At 39.9% G+C, this 25,403-nt stretch overlaps 1 protein-coding gene and 1 non-coding gene across 2 annotated transcripts in view; one reads left to right on the forward strand and one right to left on the reverse strand.

Moving 5' to 3' along the window:
• Positions 1-25,403, reverse strand: part of SMIM35 (small integral membrane protein 35) — a 42,169-nt gene that overhangs the window by 7,115 nt on the left and 9,651 nt on the right. The gene's annotated exons all lie outside the window — the stretch shown is intronic.
• Positions 12,405-12,524, forward strand: LOC128061084 (small nucleolar RNA SNORA40). Its single transcript, XR_008200698.1, has one exon. It is a non-coding gene; the product is annotated as a small nucleolar RNA SNORA40 (small nucleolar RNA).

Below are 25,403 nucleotides of genomic sequence, written 5' to 3' on the forward strand. Positions count from 1 at the left end.
GAAAGCACCAATAGGTAAATCACAGCCTGCTGAGACCTGGCTGGTGAGAGAAGAAGATGTATTATTTCTGTTTGCTACCACTTGGTCCCCACCCCCAATGGTGCCATCTGGCTTAGATGTGACTTACAGAACACATTTAATTACTATACTATTTTACCTCTTTATCATTCTAGAATACTCCTTTAACTAATACTCTTTACTTATTCTCCCTTTTGCATACCTTTAAATTTTTATTATAAAATATTTCATGCACATAAGAAGTATATAGAAAAATATGGTGAATATCCCTGTACCTACTACTAATCTTCAAAGAATTCTAAAATTTTATCATTCTTGCTCATTGTCTCAATTTCAGGGTAGTTTTCTGCTATCTCTCCCTCTAGGCAACTTTTCTCCCAAATTTGGTGTTCAGCTTCCCTATGCATGATTTTTACACTATTAGTTCATTTTCCCCAAACTACGTCTATATCAATACATATTTATTTATATATAGAAATAGGGGATATATATGTGGCATTGTTTGGCATGTTTTCAAACTTTTGAAAAATGACAGATTACTTCTACTTTCAGCTGCCGTGGAATAAAGGAGGCCAGATTTGCTCTCTCACCTTAAATAACTGGAAACCCAAACAAATACATAAAACAGCAGAGAAAGGTGGTGTAGTGCACGATAGTGCTGTCTGAAAGAAGGAAATGAAATGAGGTGTGATCCATGATTGTTGAGCTTATTGCATGGGGTGAGTTTCCAACTCACAGTACAGGGGGGGACCCAAAGAGAGTCTTGGGTCCTGCCAAGGGAGTAATAAATATCATAAAGAAGACAGAGCACCAAGAACTGACGCTTTCGAACTGTGCTGCTGGAGAAGACTCCTGAGAGTCCCTTGGACTGCAAGGAGATCGACCCCTGAATATTCACTGGAAAGACTGGTGCTGACGCTGAAGCTCCAACTTCGGCCACCTGATGTGAAGAGCCGACTCATTGAAAAGACCCAGATGCTCGGAAAGACTGAAGGCATGAGGAGAAGGAGATGACAGAGGACGAGCTGATTGGATGGCATCACTGATTCAATGAACATGGGTTTGAGGAAACTCTGGGAGATTGTGAAAGACAGGGAAGCTTGGTGTGCTACAGTTCATGGGGTCACAAAGAGCCAGACATGACTGAGCAACTGAACAACAACATTAAATGCTCTAAATTTATTTCTAAATACACTTAACTTCATTCTGTTAGATTTGATATGTAACATTTTTACCTGTGTCTGATCCATTTCTGTCATTTCAACCGGAATTTTTCTCTTTAATCCATGAATTCTTTGGCAGTGCCTTTTTAGTTTCTAAATATATGGAATAAGGTCTTTGTCTTTTTACTGCTTATTTCGATAGATGTTGGTTATAGCATTATGGCTGATATTCTATAAGAAATTAATTTAATTTAAATTAATTAAAATTAAATTAATTTCAATAATGGCTCAATATTTCCATCTAATTTATGAAGTCAAAGTAAAGCTTTTAGAAGTTCATTTTGTATAAGGTAAAATGCCTGAGATCATTCTGAATGTCATTGAAAATTTGGTTTAAGAGTTTAATGTTAATGATAAAGTTGTTTTTGCATTTTTCATACTTTTTTCATTCTGTGCTTCAGTCTTAGATATTTTTTCTCACCTATTTTGTACTTGACTAATTCTCTCTTAAGCTGCATCTAACTTGATATTAAACCATCCTTTGTGTTCCTAATTTCAGTTATTGTACTTTTCATCTCCAAAATTTTGACTTGTTTTTATAATTTTTAATTATTTGTCAATTTTCCATCAAGTCATTTATTTGCTATATCACTTTCATTTATTTTTTATTGGTTGTCCTAAGGCTTATAATAGGAAGTCAGGATGGCTGAGTAGTCTAAGGCGCTGCGTTCAGGTCGCAGTTTCCCCTGGAGGCATGGGTTTGAATCCCATGAAATTAAAAGACGCTTACTCCTTGGAAGGAAACTTATGGCCAACCTAGATAGCATATTCAAAAGCAGAGACATTACTTTGCCAACAAAGGTCCGTCTAGTCAAGGCTATGGTTTTTCCAGTAGTCATGCATGGATGTGAGAGTTGGACTGTGAAGAAAACTGAGCACCGAAGAATTGATGCTTTTGAATGGTGGTGTTGGAGAAGACTCTTGAGAGTTGCTTGGACTGTGAGGAGATCCAACCAGTCCATCCTAAAGGAGATCAGTCCTGGGTGTTCATTGGAAGGACTGATGCTAAAGCTGAAACTCCAGTACTTTGGCCACCTCATGCGAAGAGTTGACTCATTGGAAAAGACCCTGATGCTGGGAGGGATTGGGGGCAGGAGAAGAAGGGGACGACAGAGGATGAGATGGCTGGATGGCATCACTGACTAGACGGACATGAGTCTGAGTGAACTCCGGGCGTTGGTGATGGACAGGGAGGCCTGGCATGCTGTGATTCATGGGGTTGCAAAGAGTCGGACACAACTGAGCGACTGAACTGAACTGAACTGAAGGCTTATAATATGGCTCTTTACCTGATCACAGTCACATATAAGTTCAAAGTAAATGATAAAGATATATCATGCAAAAAATAATCAAAAGAAAGCTGAAGAAGGATAAAAGAAGACACTTCATAATGATACAAAGACTAATTCATCAAAATGGATCCCTAAATATGCATGCATCTTTATTATACAGTGTTAAAACACAAGAGGGAAAAAATGGACAACTAAAAGAAAACCTAGGCAAATCCTTAATTGTCATTAAAGAACCTAACTCGTCTCTCTCAGTAATTAATGGAACATGAAATCAGTAAGCATATTGAAGACACAAACAACACTATCAGCCAACTTGATCCAGTAGACATTTATAGAACACGACATCCAAAATCTGTTAGAATACATTTTTTCAAGTGTACATGAAACATTCATCAAAATAGATCATGTACTAAACTATAAAACAGTTTAAATAAATTCTAAAAGATTAAAATCATATGGAGTATATTCACTGACCACAGAATTGTATGGAAATGAAAGTCTAAAATAAAACCTGGAAAATTCCTCAATATTTGGAAATTAAACAACACACATCTACATATCTCATGGGTAAAAGAAGATATCAAAAGAGAAAACCGAAAATACTTAGAACTAAATAGGAGTGAAAACACAGCATATCAATAATTGTGGATGGAAGAGACAATCTAGAAAGATCAAGACACCAGAGTTCACAGGATGAAGGTAAGCGCTACACAAAGAGAGAATCCCAGGGATTCACACAGGATCCCCCTAAAGTATTCACTAAGGCATGGATCAATCATGTGTGTGAACAAGCTACCTGAAGCTGGAGAGAGAGTCATCTAAAAAGAATAGCAGGAACAGTATTCAGCATTCAAATGGGGCTGATATTAACAGCTGTGTCTGTTCCCATAACCTAGACTGGCAAAACTCATAATTCACAGGGCATTGACTAGAGAACTCAGGAAGGTCTTACCTCAATAATGGGAAATAATTAGCCCCATACTGAGCACTGTTCTGGACTCACCTAACATGTCACCACATCAAGACCAGAAGGGACCAAACTTCTTCCAAGAAACTTAACTGCTTCCCAGAATATTTATAGAAAAACAAAACTATCTACATTCTGCAGGGTAAAATTTACAATGTCTGGAACCCAGCCAAACCTTACCAGACGTACAGAGGAGCAGAGAAACCTGACTCATAATGAAGAAGGTAAGTAATCAATTGAAACACACCCAGAACTGACAAGAATGTTAGAATTGGCAAACAAAGACATTATAACTATATTTCACTTGTTCAAAATATAGGCAGAGTCATTCAAGATATAAAAATACCAAAGATATTTGGTATGTAAATATGAAATGTGATTAACAGCAGATCAGTTATTAGAAAGGAAAAAAATAATGCACTTGAAGACATAGCAACAGAAACTAAGCAAAATGAAGCACAGGGTATAAAAAGAAAAAAGCAAATGAAAACAGCACCAGCGAGATGTAGGACAACTTTGAGCAACCTCCGGCATGTGTAATTAGAGTCCTCAAAGGCAAAAAGGGGAACTGAAAAAATATTTGAAGAGATATGACCAAAAATTTTCCAAGCTTGAAAAGCCCTTCAAATTATTTATTCAAATGATACACTTTCTTCCCTAAAAGGAGTTATGGTACCCATGGTTGATATCATAATCAATTTTCTTTTTCATCATAGTAAGGAAAGCCTAAACTATGCTAAAGCCTAAACTGTGCTGTGTCTAAGGGTCTGCTGCAGAGGTACAGGTCAGCAGTGGACTGCTGCAGGGGCAGGGACTCTGGGTGCAATAGGCCTGGGATGGCATAAGACCTCTGGAGGAGGTCGTCATTAACCCCACCATGGAGCCACCAGAACTTACACAGGACTGAGGAAACAGACCCTTGGAGGGCACAAACAAAAGCTTATGCACACCAGGACCCAAGAGGAAGGAGCAGTAACCCCACAGGAGACTGACCCAGACTTGCCTGTGAGTGTCCAGGAGTCTCCTGTGGAGGCATGGGTCAGTGGTGGCCTGATGCAGGGTTAGTGGCACTGAGTGTAGCAGTGCGTGCATGGGACCTTTTGAAGGAGGTCACCATTATCTTCATTGCCTCCACCATAGCTCAGCCTCAGGTCAAACAACAACGAGGGAACACAGGCCAGCAACAGAAAATTGGATTAAAGATATACTGAGCATGGCCCCACCCTTCAGAACAAGACCCAGTTTCCCCCTCAGTCAGTCTCTCCCATCAGGAAGCTTCCAGAAGCTTCTTATCCTTCTCCATCAGAGGGCAGACAGAATGAAAACCACAATCACAGGAAACTAACCAATCTGATCCCATGGACCACAGCTTTGTCTAACTCAAGGAAACTATGAGCCATGCTGTGTGGGGCCACCCAAGATGGATGGATCATGGTGGAGAGTTCAGACAAAACATGGTCCACTGGAGAAGGGAATGGCAAACCACTTCAGTATTCTTGCCTTGAGAAACAGTATGAAAAAGTGAAAAGATAGGACACTGAAAGATAACCTTCCCAGGTCAGTAGGTGCCCAATATGCTACAGGAGATCAGTGGAAAAACAACTTCAGAAAGAATGAAGAGACAGAGAGCTAAAGCAAAAACAACACCCAGTTGCGTATGTGACTGGTGATGGAAATAAAGTCCAATGCTGTAAAGAGCAATATTGCATAGGAACCTGGAATGATAGGTCCATGAATCAAGGCAAATTCAAAGTGGTCAAACAGGAGATGGCAAGAGTGAACATCGACATTTTAGGAATCAGCGAACTAAAATGGACTGGAATGGGTGAATTTAACTCAATGACCATATCTACTACTGTGGGCAAAAATCCCTTAGAAGAAATGGAGTAGCCATCATAGTCAACAAAAGAGTCCAAAATGCAGTACTTGGATGCAATCTCAAAAATGACAGAATGATCTCTGTTCATTTCCAAGGCAAACCATTCAATATCACAGTAATCCAAGTCTGTGCCCCGAGCAGTAATGTTGAAGAAGCTGAAGTTGAATGGTTCTATGAAGACCTACAAGACCTTCTAGAACTAACACCCCAAAAAGATGTCCTTTTCATTATAGGGGACTGGAATGCAAAAGTAGGAAGTCAAGAGATACCTGGAGTAACAGGCAAATTTGGCCTTGGAGTACAGAATGAAGCAGGGCAAAGGCTAACACAGTTTTTCCAAGAGAACGCACTGGTCATAGCAAGCACCCTCTTCCAACAACACAGGAGAAGACTCTACACATGGACATCACCAGATGGTCAATACCAAAATCAGATTGATTATATTCTTTGTAGCCAAAGATGGAGAAGCTCTATACAGGCAGCAAAAAGAAGACCAGGAGCTGACTGTGGCTCAGACCATGAACTCCTTATTGCCAAATTCAGACTTAAATTGAAGAAAGCAGGGAAAACCACTAGACCATTCAGGTATGACCTAAATCAAATCCCTTATGACTATACAGTTCAGTTCAGTTCAGTCGCTCAGTAGTGTCCAACTCTTTTCAACCCCATGGACTGCAGCATGCTAGGCCTCCCTGTTCATCACCATCTCCCAGAGTTTACTCAAACTCATGTCCATTGAGTTGGTGCTGCCATCCTACTATCTCATCCTCTGTCATCCCCTTCTCCCCCTGCCTTCAATCTTTCCCAGCATCAGGGTCTTTTCAAAAGAGTCAGTTCTTCGCATCAGGTAGCCAAAGTATTGGAGTTTCAGCTTTAGCATCAGTCTTTCTAATGAATATTCAGGACTGATTTCCTTTAGGATGGACTGGTTTCCTTTAGGATGGACTGGTTGGATCTCCTTGCAGTCCAAGGGACTCTCAATAGTCTTCTCCAACACCACAGTTTAAAAGCGTCAATTCTTTGGTGCTCAGCTTTCTTTATAGTCCAACTCTCACAACCATACATACTACTGGAAAAACCACAGCTTTGACTAGACAGACCTTTGTTGGCAAAGTAATGTCTCTGCTTTTTAATAGGCTGTCTAGGTTGGTCATAATTTTTCTTCCAAGGAGTAAGCGTCTTTTAATTTCATGGCTGCAATCACCGTCTGCAGTGATTTTGAAGCCGCCCAAAATAAAGTCTGTCACTGTTTTCACTATTTCCCCATCTATTTGCCATGAAGTGATGGGACTGGATGCCATGATCTTAGTTTCCTGAATGTTGAGCTTTAAGCCAACTTTTTCACTCTCCTCTTTCACTTTCATCAAGAGGCTCTTTAGTTCTTCTCTGCTTTTTGCCATAAAGGTGGTGTCATCTGCATATCTGAGGTTATTGATATTTCTCTCAGCAATCTTGAGTCCAACTTGTGCTTCTTCCAGCCCAGCATTTCTCATGATGTACTCTGCATAGAACTTAAATAAGCAGGGTGACAATATACAGCCTTGACGTACTCCTTGCCCTACTTGGAACCAGTCTGCTGTTCCATGTCCAGTTCTAACTGTTGCTTCCTGACCTGCATACAGGTTTCTCAAGAGGCAGGTCAGGTGGTCCGGTATTCCCATCCCTTTAGGAATTTTCCACAATTTGTGGTGATCTACACTGTCAAGGGCTTTGGCATAGCCAATAAAGCAGAAATAGATGTTTTTCTGGATGATTATACAGTGGAAGTGACAAATAGATTCAAGGGATTAGATCTGACAGACAGAGTGCCTGAAGAACTATGAATGCAGGTTTGTGACACTGTACAGGAGGAAGTGATGAAGACCATCCCCAAGAAAAAGAAATGCAAAAAGGCAAAATGGTTGTCTGAGGAGGCCTTACAAATAGCTGAGAAAAGAAGAGAAGCTAAAGGCAAAGGAGAAAAGGAAAGATATACCCATTTGAATGTGGAGTTCCAAAGAACAGCAAGAAGAGATAAGAAAGCCTTCTTCAGCGATCCATGCAAAGGAATAGAGGAGAACAATAGAATGGGAAAGACTAGAGATATCTTTCAGAAAATTAGAGATACCACGGGAACATTTCATGCAAAGATGGGCACAATAAAGGACAGAAACGGTATGGACCTAACAGAAGCAGAAGATATTAAGAAGAGGTGGCACGAATACACAGAAGAACTATACAGAAAATATCTTCTTCCAAGTTAAAGTTATTAGTTCAAAACTGAATAAATGTAGATGACATCTCCAAAACTATATCACCCTTGAAATAGTTTATATTAAGTTTCTTTTTATCAGTAGTTAAACAGAATTAACTGATATTTAAACTAACCCTAACTCAATACATCCATTAGCATCAGCTTGCAAGAGTACTCATACCTCCATTATCTACAGCAGGGAGGTATGCATCCATGTCCTAAAGCGGTTTCAGATCACGAGGATGTTTGTTTAAAATGAGATTATTCAAAATGGGAGTCCTACTTTGTACTCCTCCTAGTCGTTATTTGATAGAGGGTGAGGCATATCTCTTAACCTCCACTGTTACTGTTAAGCTGCAGATCGAATTAGAAGTCAGTAGCCATGTAGTCAAAGGCTAAAATAAGAGTCAGTACAATTGTGATCCTTTATGAGTCCTGGTCCCACAAAGGACCATCAGGCTCTAGGTGAAGAGATACATTCAGGACAACCCTTCCCTCCCCTTTCCCTTCCTGCTTTACTAGCATCCCTGAGCCATGCTGATTGGCCCAAGTTCGCTAGCCAACTAGTGAGTCATAGTTGTGACACATTCCACTTCCTTCCTCTAGACATCTGGAGGGGTAGGCATCCAGTCTAGCCATCATGCTTTTCTCATTCATGCCCACGTACTCTCATTATGACAGTTTCCTGCCCTTGCATGCCAGAGCTGGTAAGTTTCAGCATTTGGATTGGGACTAAGAAAGATATAAGCATCTGAATGCAGAGTTCCAAAGAATAGTAAGGAGAGATAAGAAAGCCTTCCTCAGGGATCAATGCAAAGAAATAGAGGGAAACAACAGAATGGGAAAGACTAGAGATCTCTTCCAGAAAATTAGAGACACCAAAGGAACATTTCATGCAAAGATGGGCTCGATAAAGGACAGAAATTGTATGGACCTAACAGAAGCAGATTTTCCCTGGTGGCTTAGAGGTTAAAGCATCCTCCTGGAATGCGGGAGACCCAGGTTCAATCCCTGGGTCGGGAAGATCCCCTGGAGAAGGCAATGGCAACCCACTCCAGTACTCTTGCTTGGAGAATCCCATGGAGGGAGGAGCCTGGTAGGCTACAGTCCATGGGGTCGCAAAGAGTCAGACACAGCTGAGCGTCTTCCCTTCACTTCAATAGAAGCAGAAGATATTAAGAAGAGGTGGCAAGAATACACAGAAGAACTGTACAAAAAAGAGATTCATGACCCAGATAATCACGATGGTGTGATCACTCACCTAGAGCCAGACATCCTGGAATGTGAAGTCAAGTGGACCTTAGGAATCATCACTACAAACAAAGCTAGTGGAGGTGATGGAATTCCAGTTAAGCTATTTCAAATCCTGAAAGATGATGCTGTGAAAGTGCTGCACTCAATATGCCAGCAATTTTGGAAAACTCAGCAGTGGCCACAGGACTGGAAAAGGTCAGTTTTCATTCCAATCCCAAAGAAAGGCAATGCCAAAGAATGCTCAAACTACTGTACAATTGCACTCATCTCACACGCTAGTAAAGTCATGCTCAAAATTCTCCAAGCCAGGCTTCAGCAATACGTGAACCATGAACTTCCAGATGTTCAAGCTGGTTTTAGAAAGGGCAGAGGAAAATTGCTAACATCTGCTGGATCATGGAAAAAGCAAGAGAGTTCCAGAAAACATTTATTTCTGCTTTATTGACTATGCCAAAGCCTTTGACTGTGTGGATCACAATAAACTGTGGAAAATTATGAAAGAGATGGGAATACCAGACCACCTGACCTGCCTCTTGAGAAACCTATATGCAGATCAGGAAGCAACAGTTAGAACTGGACATGGAACAACAGACTGATTCCAAATAGGAAAAGGAGTACGTCAAGGCTGTACATTGTCACCCTGCTTATTTAAGTTCTATGCAGAGTACATCATGAGAAACGCTGGGCTGGAAGAAGCACAAGTTGGAATCAAGATTGCCGGGAGAAATATCAATAACCTCAGATATGCAGATGACACCACCCTTATGGCAGAAAGTGAAGAGGAACTAAAGAGCCTCTTGATGAAAGTGAAAGAGGAGAGTGAAAAAGTTGGCTTAAAGCTCAACATTCAGAAAACAAAGATCATGGCCTCCAGTCCAATCATTTCATGGGAAATAGATGGGGAAACATGGCAGTGTCAGACTTTATTTTGGGGGGCTCCAAAATCACTGTAGATGGTGATTGCAGCCTTGAAATTAAAAGACACATATTCCTTGGAAAGAAAGTTATGACCAACCTAGATAGCATATTAAAAAGCAGAGACATTACTTTGCCAACAAAGGTCCATCTAGTCAAGGCTATGGTTTTTCCAGTAGTCATGCATGGATGTGAGAGTTGGACTGTGAAGAAGGCTGAGCACTGAAGAGTTGATGCTTTTGAACTGTGGTGTTGGAGAAGACTCTTGAGAGTCCCTTGGACTGCAAGGAGATCCAACCAGTCCATCCTAAAGGAGGTCAGCCCTGGGTGTTCATTGGAAGGACTGATGCTGAAGCTGAAACTCCAGTACTTTGGCCACCTCATGCGAAGAGTTGACTCATTGGAAAAGACTCTGATGCTGGGAGAGATTGGGGGCAGGAGAGGAAGGGGACGACAGAGGATGAGATGGCTGGGTGGCATCACTGACTCGATGGACATGAGTCTGAGTGAACTCCGGGCGTTGGTGATGGACAGGTAGGCCTGGCATGCTATGGTTCATGGGGTCGCAAAGAGTCGGACACGACTAAGCAGCTGAACTGAACTGAAGAAGGAGAAAAAAATGCCGCAAGGGTCTTCAGCCTTGGTGTTTGCTTCAGCCAAGTTTGCAAAACATGTCTGTGTGAACTTGAGGCACAAGATCTTTGATATAATGTTACTTCATTTTTAACATTGGTTTGTCTCTTGTTTTTGTATGTCTGTATCTAGATGGATAGACAGATAGATTATCTCCCGCAGAGATTTTCCATAGAATTTCAGCATTCCTGGAGACAACTAAACTATCATCTTAATTCCATCAATACCCCCTTTTTAAAAAACCTGTACATGCTGATTTTACAAAGAACCCTTAGCTTGTCCTTATATAAAATACTAACAGAGGAAACTCAGGTCTGTAGTTTGTAAAGAAAAAATTGGCATAAAGTTTACTTAGAATAATAAAGAAGAAAAGAGGATATGATGAAAAAGGAAAAGAAGACTGAGAACAAAGTGGGGCAAAAAGGTAAAACTAGGAGGTGGGGAAAGAGAAGGAAGAGGAGGGAATTGAGAGGAGAAGAAAAACTAATTAGTGAACATGTAGTTTGGGGTGAAAATAGTAATTTCCCTTTTTGAAAACAGAATCAAAATGCAGAAGAATATGGTCAGTCAATATGTCAAATAGAATATAAATGGCATAGCAACCACATAACTAAATGGCATAGCAACCAAAGTGTAGCATGAGTATCTAAATAAAACCATATGCAAAAGAGAGGCAAAGACCTCTGCCTAGAACAAAGTATTACTCAGAGAATACAAGAAAATTCTTCAAAATAACTTCATTCCCTAGAACCACTTGCTTAAAACATGCATTAAAATAAAGGAAGCTTACAAGAAGAGAAAGATTAAGGAAACAAATTGAAGAGCACATGATACCATTATGGAGATAATAGATCCAATAGAGATAGAAAGTAAAAAAATAGAGGTCATTAATAACTAAACTACTAACAGAGGAAAAGCTTGAGAAAAGCACAGAGAATGGGGAGTAAAATACAAAATATTAAAGAAATTAGAGAAAAAGTTAACGTCTATGGAAGACCAAGCTATTCCAACTAAAAAAAAAGTTGACAAGCCTGAGGTAGAAAATCCAATAAATTAAATAGAAAATATTTTCAAACATACAATGCAAGAAAATTTCCCTGAATAGGGCAGGGTGGGATAGAGAATGGCATCTGCAGTTTAAGTATAATGCCTACTGGGTTCTATTAATAGGAAAAATTAATTCAGAATACTCAAGATCACTGTCCATTGGAATTAAAGTTTTGTTCCAGTTATTAAGTTACCGTTTCTCAGCTTCAAGCCCAGCCTCTATATTCAGGCTTCTGAAGCTGCTGCTGGGACTCTGTAGACCATACTTCTCCTTGGCCAGCTGGGGGAGGTCCTGCCAATAGCAGGTGATATGAGACTGAAAGGCTCAAGGGTAAGGACGGGAGTTGCTCTGTTCTGTCTGCTTCCCATCATCTTTCTCCAGATGTCCTAGTACTGTCAGTAACACCCTTTGCTTCTTTTTTACCCCAGAAGTTTTTTCTACAAGTAGTTGGGTACAGTTTTCAGTTTTTCCAAGTTCATAAAACCAGTCTGATTATTTCCTCCACTCCACTGCAGAAGTATGATTGCTCAATTGCTCAGTCGTGTCCGACTCTTTGCAACCCATGCCAGGCTCCTCTGTCCATGGAGTTTTCCAAGCAAGAATATTGAAGCAGGTTGCCATTTCCTACTCCAAGGGATTTTCCCAACCCAGGGATCAAACCCACGTCTCCTGTGTCTCCTGCATTGGCAGGTGGATTCTTTACCACTTCACCACCTGGGAAGAAGTATGAGCACCAGATGGCCAAAGTCCCCTTCCCCAGAGGTCTGAGGTTCTCCTCCAAGCTCCATATCTTAATACTTTCAGATTCTTTCTTTTGCTTTCCCAGTCCTAGTGGTAGTAGCTCTTCTTGCAATTGCTACTTCCATGATATCCCTCTGTCTTTTCAGTCTTCTAGTTAGCAATTCTCTATAATAAATTCTCTCTGTTAAAATACCTAGTAGTAGCACTTGTGTTTGTTTTTGTTAAGCTTGGGGGCAAAGACTTATAGACAGATGCAAAAATAAACCCTCTTTTACAACTCATTGTTTAGTATGAGTTTTGATACAGGTAAGAAGGAACATGAGACCTAAAACAGATTCAAATGATAGGGGTGTACTGATGAACTTAAAGATTGCTCCCAGGACTATAGTTGTTGTTCAGTCGCTAAGTGGTGTGTGTCTCTTTTTGACCGAATGGACTGCAGTACGCCAGGCTTCTCTGTCCTTCACCATCTCCCAGAGTTTGCTCAAACTCATGTCCATTGAGTCAGTAATGCCATCCAACCATTTCATCCTCTGTCATCCCCTTTTCCTCCTGCCCACAATCTTTCCCAGCATCAGGGTCTTCCCCAGTGAGTAGGCTCTTCACATCAGGTGTCAACGTATTAGAACTTCAACTTCAGCATCAGTCCTTCCAATGAATATTTAGGACTGATTGCCTTTAGGATTGACTGGTTTGATCTCCTCACTGTCCAGGGGACTCTCAAGAGTCTTCTACAGAACCACAGTTCAAAAGCATCAATTCTTCTGCACTCAGCTTTCTTTATAGTCAAACTCTCACATCCATTCATGACTACTGGAAAAACCGTAGCCTTGACTAGATGGACCTTCTCTTCTTGCGTTCAATTTTTCCCAGTATCGAGCTCTTTTCCAGTGAATCAGCTCTTTGCATCATGTGGCCAAAGTATCAGAGTTTCAGCTTCAGCATCAGTCCTTCCAATGAATATTCAGGACTGATATCCTTTAGGATTGACTGGTTTGATCTCGTTGCAGTCCAAGGGACTCTCAAGAGTCTTCCCCAGTACCCCAGTTTGAAAGCATCAGTGGGAGGAGAAGGCTGCAGCACTCAGCCTTCTTTATGGCCCAGCTCTCACATCTATACATGACTACTGGAAAAACCGTGCAGTTTAGTCCTCAGTCGTGTCCAACTCTTTGTGACCCCGTGATCTGTCCATGGAATTCTCTAGGCAAGAATCCTGGAGTGGATTGCCATTCCCTTCTCCAGGGTATCTTCCCAACCAGGATCAAATCCCGGTCTCCTGCATTGCAGGCAGATTCTTTACCATCTACACTAATAGGGAAGCCACAGCAAGCACTAGGAAAAACCATAGCTTTGACTATATGGACCTTTGTTGGCAAAGTGATGTCTCTGCTTTTTAATACACTGTCTAAGTTTGTCATAGCTTTTCCTCCAAAAGCAAGCATCTTTTAATTTGGGGGCTGCAATCACCATCTGCAGTGATTTTGGAGCTGAAGAAAGTAAAATCTGCCACCATTTCCACTTTTTCCCCATCTATTTGCCATGAAGGGATGGGATCAGATGCCATGATCTTCATTTTTTGAAAGTTTGTTGACTTGCAAGCCGGCTTTTTCACTCTCCTCTTTCATCCTCAACATGATGCTCTTTAGCTCCTCTACACTCTCGGCCATTAGAGTGGTATCATCTGCATATCTGAGGTTGTTGATATTTCTCCCAGCAATCTTGATTCCAACTTATGATTCATCCAGCCCAGCATTTTGTATGATGTACTCTGCATGTAAGTAAGCAGGGTGACAATATGTAGCCTTGATGTACTCCTTTCCCAATTTTGAACCAGTCCATTGTTCCATGTCTGGTTCTAACTGTTGCTTCTTGACTTACATACAGGTTTCTCAGGAGACAGGTAGGGTGATCTGGTATTCATTTCTTTAAGAATTTTCCACAGTTTGTGTGACCCACACAGTCAAAGTCTTTAGCACCAAGACAAACACGAATGGTGTGCCTCTTGCTAGGATGCTATATGAAGAACACAGCATCACTTCCGTGATGAGTTTGCCAAAGATACAAGACCCGAGTCCAGGCATGAAGAGACATTATACAAACCCAAACTGAGACCATTTTAGGAAATAGCTGACCTGCGGTCTTCCAGTGTACAGGTAAAAAAAAAAAAAAAATCAAAAGAAGATTGAGGAAATGTTCCATATGGAAGCAGGCTAGAAAGACCAGAGAACTAAATGCAACCTTTGATTCTGAACTGAATTCTTATGCTATAAAAGCCATTATTGGGGCAATTGACAAAACTTGAATAATAAAATGATGAGATAGATTAGATTTAATTTTCTGATTTTGATCATCGCATTGTGGCTATGCAGGGAATTGTCTTTGTAAGGAACAGACTCTAGAGTACTGAGGTGTAATGGGGCATTAGGTCAAAAACTTACAATTAAATCATTCAGGGAGAAAAAGTTTTCGTTTACTTTTTTTAAGATATAGTTCCAACTTTTCTGTAAATTTTTAATCATTTCAAAATAAAATTTGATAATTTTTATATGCAATTGGTCTCTATTTACTGATTTACAAATCTCCAAGATATTTTATAAATGAAAAAGCAAAGTTTAAGTGGATATAGTATATGTCTTTTTGTATACTTTTCAAATATATGTATTTCTATTTCATTATATATATATATAATTTTTTGGAAAAATGCAGAGGAAAGATTTTGTGATGATCTGGGAGGGGGTGGCAGTGGGAAGGAGCTTTCATTTTTCATTTTATATCTTCCTGCATTATTTAGAGTTTTACTACAGGTACCAGGTACATTACCAGGTACCAGAACTGACTCATTGAAAAAGTCCCTGGTGCTAGGAAAGATTGAAAGCAGGAGGAGAAAGGATGAGATGGTCAGATGCCATCACCAACTCAATGGACATGAGTTTGAGCAAACTCCAGGAGATAGTGAGGACAAGGAAGCCTGGTGTGCTACAGTCCATGGGGTCACAAAGAGTCAGACACAGCTGAGCGACTGAACAACAACAATCAGATGCATGTATTAGTCTAATTTAAAAAAAAACAACAACCACAGGAGTTTTCTGGAAGGTGAGATTATGTTCCATTTTTGTTTTTCTTTATATTCTTATAAAATCAAAACTTGATAAATATTATATAAACATTTGGATATACACACATTATAAATTCTTTTCTGTTTATAATTAGGGTAAAAGGTTAATAAGGATCAGATAGCATCATCAATTAAGCCATTCTGAATAATTTTGATGGCAGAAAGTCTTCCTGGAGTTTTATTTACTTAGGCTTTTTAACTTAAAGATCTGTATGAAGAATTGTCCTTGGCTACTGAATAGCAAGGATTGTATCTATTTTTTATTGAAGTACAGTTGATTTACAAGGTTGTGTTAGTTTTTGGTGTATAGTAAAGTGATTCAGTTATACAAATATACATAGTCTTTTATATTTTTTCCATTGTGGTTTATTATAGGATATTGACTATAGTTTCCTGTGCTATAAGTAGGACCTTGCTTTAACTATTTTATATATAGTAGTTGCTACTTACTAACCCCAAACTCCTAATTTGTCTCTCCACCAACCTCTTTCTCCTCGGGCAAACACAAGTTTGTTTTCTGTATCTGCGAGTCTATCTCTGTTTCATAAATAAGTTCATTTTTGTCTTATTTTAGATTTCATGCATGTAATATCATACAGTATTTGTCTTCCTCGTTCTGCCTTACTTCAATCAGTATGACGCTTGCTGAGTCCGTCCCTGTTGCTGCACATGGCATTATTTCATTCCTTTTTATGAATGGATTCCCTTGTGTGTATCCCACCATGTCTTTCTTTATCTGCTCACCTGCCAATGGACGTTTAGGTTGCTTCCATATCTTAGCTACCCAGTTAGCAAGGACTCTAGAACATATAGACTTCAAGGCAGTTATCTCAGAGCTATAAGAAAAGCATTTTCTCACTTATTAATTTAGATCCATAACTCCAATTACTTCACTCACCAAAACCTCTGTGGGATATGTTTTAAAATCTACTCTCTTGCTTGACAAGCATACTCCAGTGATTTGAGAGGTAATAAGTGTAAATAGGATTTAGATTTGATAAACTCCTGTGTGTTTTCATCCATATCCCTTTATGTGCTGCCTGATTAACACAGTCAGCGGGCTTTTCCCATTATTGTTATTGTCACTGCTGTTTTGATTTCCTGATAATGTCCATGTAAAATCAAGAAACTCTGGAGCAAGGCTCACATTTACTCAAACATGGAATGGTTAAAACAGATTTTAGCTTTTGGTGATCTTTTGATAAGAGATGAAGTGAGAAGCGTCCCTCTCTCAAGCCACTTAAAGATGAAAGTTTTCAAAAGGCACCTCAGAGGAAAGTTTACATGAAGTTTTAGAAGACTGTCAGCAAGAAATCACTTGCAGAATTCTAGAATCACTTTGCAATATCGAACAGAGATTAAGAAGAGAAAGACAAATGCCATATGAAAGCACTTTTAGGTAGAATCTAAAACATGCACAAATGAACCTATCTACAAAACAGAACCAGACTCATATAGAGAACACACTTGTGGTTGCCAAGAGGGTCGGGAGAGGGACGGCCCGGGAGTTTGGGGTTAACAGATGCAAACTATTACATTTAGGATGGATAGACAACAAGATCCTACTGCATAACACAGGGAATTATATTCAATATCCTGTAATAAATCGTAAGGGAAAAGAATATGAAAAAGAATGTATATATACATATATATATGAAAAAAGTAGGGAAGGTGCTACTTGCTCAGTTGAGTCTGACTCTTTGCAACCCCATGGACTGTATGTAGCCTGCCAGGCTTCTCTGTCCATAGGATTCTCTAAGTAAGACTAGTGGAGTGGGCTATCCCATTCCAGTATATATATAGATATACTGGTGGCTCAGATGGTAAAGCATCTGTCTGCAGTAGAGGAGACCCGGATTTGATTCCTGGGTTGGGGAGATCCCCTGGAGAGGGTGGCTAACCATTCCAGTATTCTTGCTTGGAGAACTCCACGAACAGAGAAACCTGGCAGGCCGCTGTCCATGGGGGTTGCAAAGAGTCAGATACAACTGAGCAACTAACACTTCCACTACTTTTTTCAGTGTATATATATATCCATTCTTTTTCATGCTCTTTTCCCTTATGGTTTATCAGAGAACATGGAATATAGTGCCATGTGCTATACAGTAGAAACTTGTTGTTTAATCTGTTTGAAATGTAATTGTTACCATCTGTTAACACCAAACTCCCAGGCCGTCCCTCCCCCGCCCCACCTTGGCAGCCGCAAGTATGTTCTCTACACCTGTGAGTCTGTACTTCAATTTAAAAAAACGAACAGAGATCAAGAGTTTGGGCGCTGGTGCCAAAAACACATGAGTTTGAGTCTCAGCTTAACATTAACTTACAATGTGTCCTTGAGCAAGGAACTTCATCTTTCCAAAACTCAGTTTACTTATCTAGAAAATGGAAATAAAATTATCTACTCTATGAAATTATCATAGAATTTTTTGAAAATAATTTAGTCTACCACAAAGAAAACACTTAATCAGTACCAACAGTAGCAAGTATTGTTGTTGCTGTTGATTACTTTTAAAAAAAATTGCTTTCTCAGTCTATATTCTCAATATCATCTGCTTGTATATGGTTAAAACAGACTCACAGACCACAGTGTCAAGAGTAAAAGGCCTTTTTTCATATGTGCCATGATATTCATCACAAGAATCTTAAGAAGAAAGAGGGGCCAGCCACATTATCACAACACTAGCCCAAGGATAGAGATGTTAGTGAAACTTCCTTTGGAATAAGTGTCCACCAGTCTGCTCATTACTAAGATCGGGTTTTATAAATACAAATATAAGTGGGGAGGAGTTTTCTGTTTAAATTTACAACTTTTCCTCTGGTTCCGTATCAGCTGTAAGTAGACCCCGCCAAGGGCCACCCTCACAGCTCTGGCGTTCAGTGCTCTAAAGAACACTGTTTCCACACTCAAGTGTTTGTGGAGTCCCTGCTCTGTGTCAGGTCCTGTGCTAAACACTGGGTCAAGGCAGACAGAAACCCTGGCTTCATACGCTAATATGCTATGGGGAAACTGAAAGACTGACTCTTTGCAACCTCATGAACTGTAACCACCAGGCTCCCCTGTCCACGGAGTTCTCCAGGCAAGAATCCTGGAGTGGGTAGCCATTCCCTTCTCCAGGGGTTCTTCCCAACCCAGAGATTAAACCAGTTCTTCTGCATTGCAGGCAGATTCTTTATCATCTCAGCCACCAGGGAAGCCCATACTATGAGGAGGGGTTTGCTAAACAGATAATCATCCTATTAATCAGTTGATCAAAAACACACATTCTAGGGACTTCCCTGGCAGTCCAGGGATTAAGAGCCCACACTTACACTGCAGGGGATCTAGGAACTAGATCTCACATGCCGCAAGTAAGATCCGGTACAGCCAAATAAATGAATAAACATTAAAAAAAAAATTCTGTGAAGAAGTAGAAAGTGTCGGGGTGTCATTAAAATAGGAATACCTGAACTATTCTGGGAGGTTAGGGAAAGTTTCCTAGAGGAGGTGACATTTAGGTAAGATCTGAATCAGGAAAGAACAGCACGTAAGTCAGAGAACATGTGCAGTGGGCCTGAAATAGGAGAGAGTATGTTAAATGCACAATAAAAATTTGCAAGACTAGGGTGAGACTAGAGAATATGTTGGTGAAAGGCAGAGGGGTGGGGTGGAACAGGAAGTGGGGCTCAGAGTGAATGAGACATGAGAAGAAGTGAAAGAGAAAAATGGGGTCTTGGAGACCATGTCAAGGACTTTTGTACTTTATTGTAAGAACAATGGAAAATCACTCAAGCAGCTAAGTGGTACTATATTATGACAAAATGAGCTCTTTCTAAAAACCACTCACTCTGACTGCCATGTGCAGAATAAATTAGAGGAGAGCAAAAACAGAAGCTAGGTTGACCAGTTGGGTGGCAAGAGAACTTAGGTAATTATTATCTCTGCCTAACAACACATAGAATAAGTAATCTAAACATCCAGACATCTGAACAGGTAGCTTTGGTGGAAATAGTATTAGGCTCACAATCAGTTAATTAAGAAACTAGGTTGGATCAAAGCATGATTTTATTGCCTTAGTAGAGGAGCTACAGGGCAACCTCTTAAGGTTAGCTCAAGAATAAGGGAGCCGGAGAGGTAAAATTCTAGCACAACATCTACTGACCCACACCCATTAAAACTAGTGAAAAATATTTTGAATAAACAATCATTTAAAACTCTCTAAGCTCTTCCTTGGTTGTCCAATGTTTAAGAGTCTGCCTGCCAATGTAGGGGACGCAGGTTTGATCCCTAGTCCGGGAAGATCCCACATGCCAAGGGACAACTAAGCCCGTGACCACAGCTACTGAAGCCCAAGCTCTAAAGCCTGTGATCTGCAAAAAGGAAACCCACCACAATGAGAAGCATGTGCACCGCAACTAGAGAAAGCCCATGCACGGCAACGAAGACCCGGCACAGCCAAAAGTGAAAATAATATCAGTTTTTAAAAAGAACTCTGTAAGCAGTTCTAAGGCTTCAATTACTGTTGAGTGTGTGAAGAAACATCCATTCAAAGAAATCTATGAAAATTTGGTAAGAAAAGCAAGAAGTTGCGGTATCTGAACCAAGGCCTTGGCCTCCCTCCTTTCACTCAGCTCAGCAAGAAAGAAACTGCACTCCAGGCTGCTGATTTCATGAACACAGGACTTCCTCTCCCCATGATAACCAATTAGAGGACTTTCTTCCTAGGAGGATCAGGACTTTGGCATTTCTCATCCCGTCCCCAGCTACTATTGCTAAGGCTAGGTGGCAGGTAAGTCCAGTTGAGAAGCAGTGGGTCTCCCTCTTCTACCCACTCCCATCTCGTGAGACGGAGGCTCTAGCTTGGGTATGGCATGCTGAGACTATTGGAGCCTCGACTGCCCTTGATTTAACTCATGAGACAGTGGCTTCACATGAGGAGAGGCCAGCCCAGAGGATCTCAGACTGCTTGCCCTCACCTCCTGATTATTCAGTTCCTAGAGTGGTGTTCTTTCCTGGAGAATCCCAGGGACAGGGGAGCCTGGTGGGCTGCCGTCTATGGGGTCACACAGAGTTGGACACAACTGAAGCGACTTAGCAGCAGCAGCAGCAGAGTATTATTACTTAGAGAGAAATTTGCCATTGTTTCCATCCGCAGCTGCACAGCTACAAAGATTTTTCTGAGGGGAAAGCAGACCATAAAACAGATAGCTCAGCAGGTCTTCGCCAAAGAGCTGACTTTTTGCAAAAGAGAATGGAAAAGTTCAAACTTAATGTTTGCTCTCAAGACAGTGGAGCGATTTCACTTTCACTTTTCACTTTCACGCATTGGAGAAGGAAATGGCAATCCACTCCAGTGTTCTTGCCTGGAGAATCCCAGGGACCGGGGAGCCTGGTGGGCTGCCGTCTATGGGGTCGCACAGAGTCAGACACGACTGAAGCAACTTAGCAGCAGCAGCAGCAGCAGCAGCAGCAGTGGAGTTTATAGAAGAAAGAAAATAGAGAGATTTAATGGATTTAATGAAGATATAACCCAGAATACAGGCTGGATAGTTTGTAGAAGAGAATCAGGAAATAAAACAGCTAAGAGGAACCCACTGAGGTCAGAACAAATCTCAAATACATACTTCAAAAACTGTTCCTTCAAAAGGGTCACAGTTTGATTGGATTCATTTATAGAGCAGTTTGCACCACAGAGCACTGTTGAAAACATTAGAGCTATTAACCAGCAGTTAGTGGAATTTAACAGCTGGGTATAGTCAAGATAAGCAAGAAAGTTCTACAAATATCATCATTCAAGGAACTGTGGGCACACTCAAAGCTACATCTCCCCAAGGAACAGCATCAAAGGCCAAATACTGATGCAGAAAAATAGGCTTCACTAAAACCATCACTTCACTAAAACCGGGTAATTAAGAATCCACCTTCCAATGCAGGGGATATGCGTTCAATCCCTGGTTAGGGAACTAAGATCCCCCATGCTCTAGGGCAACTAAGCCCACGTGCCACATCTACAGAGCCCACTTACTCTGGAGCCCATACTCCGCAACAGGAAAGGCCCAGGCACCACAATAAATGATCTTGCGTGTACCAAAACTAAAACCTGATGCAGCCATAAATAAATAAATAAATAATTTTTAAAAGAAGGAATGTTCAGAGAACTAAAGAAAAGCATGTTAGGCCGCTGCTCTTCCTGCGCCGGGTGGGGCGGCCACGGTGCTGATGGGCCCTGAGGGACAGCGCTTAGCTAACCGGCTCCGCCTCCTCGAGGTCTGGCATCACTCCACAGGATGTCAAGGGAGCAGAGGGGCGTGCTACGTGCTTAGCTATTATAGCATTTGATGAGCTGAAGACTGACTACAAGAATCCTATAGACCAGTGTAATACCCCGAATCCTCCTGTCCTTCCAGAGTACCTCATCCATGCTTTCTTCTGTGTCATGTTTCTTTGTGCAGCAGAGTGGCTTACACTGGGTCTCAATATGCCCCTCTTGGCATATCATATTTGGAGGTATATGAGTAGACCAGTGATGAGTGGACCACGACTCTATGATCCTACAACCATCATGAATGCAGATATTCTAGCATATTGTCAGAAAGAAGGATGGTGCAAATTAGCTTTTTATCTTCTAGCATTTTTTTACTACCTGTATGGCATGATCTATGTTTTGGTGAGCTCTTAGAACAACGCTTAGAAGAACTGGTACAATTAAGTGCATGCAAAAAGCCACCAACAAAGGGATTCTATCCAGCAAGATCCTGTTTCCAAGAGTAGCCTATGGAATCTGATCAGTTACTTTAAAAATGACTCCTTATTTTTTAAATGTTTCCACATTTTTTGCTTGTGGAAAGACTGTTTTCATATGTTATACTCGGATAAAGAATTTAAATGGAATTACATATAAATTAATATAAAATGACACCTCTGGTGTTGACAGGTTTGAATTTGCACTCCTTAAGGAACAGCCATAATCCCTTGAATGATTGCATTAATTATTGACTGTCCTTAGTCCATTGGAAGCTTTCGTTTATAGGAACTTGTAGGGCTCATTTTGGTTTTATTGAAATGCCATTTAATTATAAATTAGCTGTAGATATCAGGTGCTTCTGATGAACTGAAAATATGTATCTGACCTGTGGGAAACTTCATGGTTTTCCTTATCTATCATGTAGGTGATTATATATGCATGCATTAAAAAAATAAGAGTGGGATTTTTTCCCCCTTGGACTTGAAATACTATCCCTGTATATTGCATGAATGAGAGATTTCCCCATATTTCCACCAGAGTAATATACTTGCTTTAATTCTTAAGCATAAGTGAACCTGATATAAAAATACACGCTGACTTACTTGTGAAGAATGCATTTACAGCTATTTTAAATGTGTTTTAATTTGTGAGACTTTACTTATTAAGAAATTGGATACTAAATGTTCTAATCTGGTGGTAAAGGTATTCTTAAGAATTTGCAAATACTTTAGATTTTCAAAACCAAATGAGAGAGAACATTGTATAACCATCCTGCTGTTCCTTCAGTGCAATACAATAAAACTCTGAAATTAAGACATTTTCAGTGCATTGTTTTAAAGATTATAAATAGCTATTCCTTAAACTTGCTTATTCCAAATAAAGACATATCACTGTCAATTTTTTAAGAAGATAGTAGAGTATTACTTTTTTGTTTTTTAATACCAGGCTTGGATCTAAAAAGGACAATTTTTAAATGGTTAAGTAAATTACCGTCTGTTGTCACTTGACAAGATTCATAAACACTGATGGCATAGCATCATCATTTTTCTAATTAAAATTATTGTGAAACTTAAAAAAAAAGAAAAGCATGTTAAAGAAGTAAAGAAAGAAATAGCAATGTCTCAGCAAATGAAGTATATCAATAAACCAATGAAAATTGTTTAAAAAAAATTGAAATTCTGGAGTTGAGAAATACAGTGAGTGAAATAAAAAAATCTTTAGAAGGGTTCAACATATTTGAACTGGCAAAAATAATTAAAGGACTTTAATCACTAGAGCCATAGAGATTGTTGTGGTTCAGTTGCCAATCCCATGGACTGCAGCATGCCAGGCTTCCCTGTCCTTCACTATTTCCTGGAGTTTGCTCAAATTCACATCCATTGAGTCAGTGAAGCCATCCAACCATTTCATCCTCTGTCATCCCCTTTTCCTTCTGCCCTCAATCTTTCCCAGCATCAGGGTCTTTCCCAGTGAGTAGGCTCTTCACATCGGATGGCCAAAGTATTGGAACTTCAACTTCAGCATCAGTCCTTCCAATGAATATTCAGCACTGATTTCCTTTAGGATTGACTGGTTTGATCTCCTTACTGTCCAAGGGACTTTCAAGAGTCTTCTCCAGCACCACAGTTTGAGAGCATCAGTTCTTCCATGCTCAGCCTTCTTTATGGTCCAACTCTCACATCTGCACATGACTACTGGAAACCAAAGTTTTGACTAGACGGACCTTTGTAGGTAACATGATATCTCTGCTATGTTGTCTAGGTTGGTCATAGCTTTTCTTCCAAGGAGTAAGTGTCTTTTAATTTCATGGCTGCAGTCACCACCTGCAGTGATTTGGGAGACCAAGAAAACAAAGTCTCTCACTGTTTCCATTTTTCCCCATCTATTTGCCATAAAGTGATGGGACTGGATGCCATGATCTTAGTTTTTTGAATGTTGAGTTTTTAAGAAAGCTTTTCCACTCTCCTTTTTCACCTTCATCAAGAAACTCTTTAGTTCCTCTTCATTTTCTGCCATTAGAGTGGTTTCATCTGCATAGCTGAGGTTATTGATACTTCTCCAGGCAATCTTGATTCCAGCTTGTGCTTCATCCAGCCGGCATTTGGCATAATGTACTCTGCATTTAAGTTAAATGATCAGGGTGACAATATACATCTCAATAGATGCAGAAAAAGCATCTGACAAAATCTAACACCCTTTCATGATAAAAACACTCAACAAACTAGGAAGAAACTTCCCCAAACTTGATAAAAGGCCTTTATGAGAAACCCACAGCTAATACCAGGTGTAATGGTAAAAACACTGGATGATTTCCTCCTGAGATTAAGGATAAAACAAAGATGCCCATTCTTGCCACTTCTATTCAACGGTGTCCTGGATGTTCCAGCCAGGGCAGTTAAGGTAGTAAGAAGAAGTAAGTGGCATTCACATTGGAAGAGAAGAAATTAAGCTGTTTCTAGCCACAGATTATATCTTATACATAAAAAAAACTAAGAAATCCACTAAAAAAAAACCATTAGAACTAATAAGCAAGTTCAACAAGATTGCACAATAGAAGATACAAGAGTGCTGTCGTCACATACACTTGCAATGAAAAATTCAAAAATGAAATTAAGAAAATATTAATTCACAAAAACATCGAAAAATAAAATGCTTAGAAATATATTTAATGAAATAAGTGTAAAACTTATACTCTGAATATTACAAGTCATTGTTGGGAAAAAGATAAAGATCTAAACAAAAGGGAAAACATCCTTGTTCATGAATCAGAACACTTAACATTAAGATGGCAGTATTCCTCAAAGTGACCTACAGATTCGGTGCATCCAATCAGAATCCCAAAGACCTCCTTAAAGAAATCGACAAACTGACTCTAAAATCTACACAGAATTGCAAGGGACTTGGAATGGTTAAAGCAGACCTGAAAAATAAGAGAAAAGTAGAGGGACTCAAGCCTCCCAATTTTAAAATTTACTACAGACCAGTGGTAATCAAGACAGTGTGGTCCTACACAAGGATAAACACATAGATCTGTGGAATAGAATTGAGAATCCAGGAATAAACCCATGCACATATAATCAATTGATTCTTTTTTTTTTTTTACAAAAATGCCAAACTATTCAATGGAGAAAGAATGGTCTTTTCAACAATGATGCTGAGACAACTGCATGGCCACATGAGAAAGTGAAGCTTAACTCACACCATATACAAAAATTAACTCAAATGGGTCAAAAACCTAAATGTAAGAACTAAAACTATAAAACTCTTAGAACAAAATAAAGGGGAAATTTTTTATTACCTTGAATTTGGCAAGTAATTCTTACATAAGACACCCAAAGCATAAAGTGTGAGAGAAAAATAGAT

This window comes from Budorcas taxicolor, chromosome 15 (genome assembly GCF_023091745.1).
Source record: "Budorcas taxicolor isolate Tak-1 chromosome 15, Takin1.1, whole genome shotgun sequence".
NCBI lineage: Eukaryota > Metazoa > Chordata > Mammalia > Artiodactyla > Bovidae > Budorcas > Budorcas taxicolor.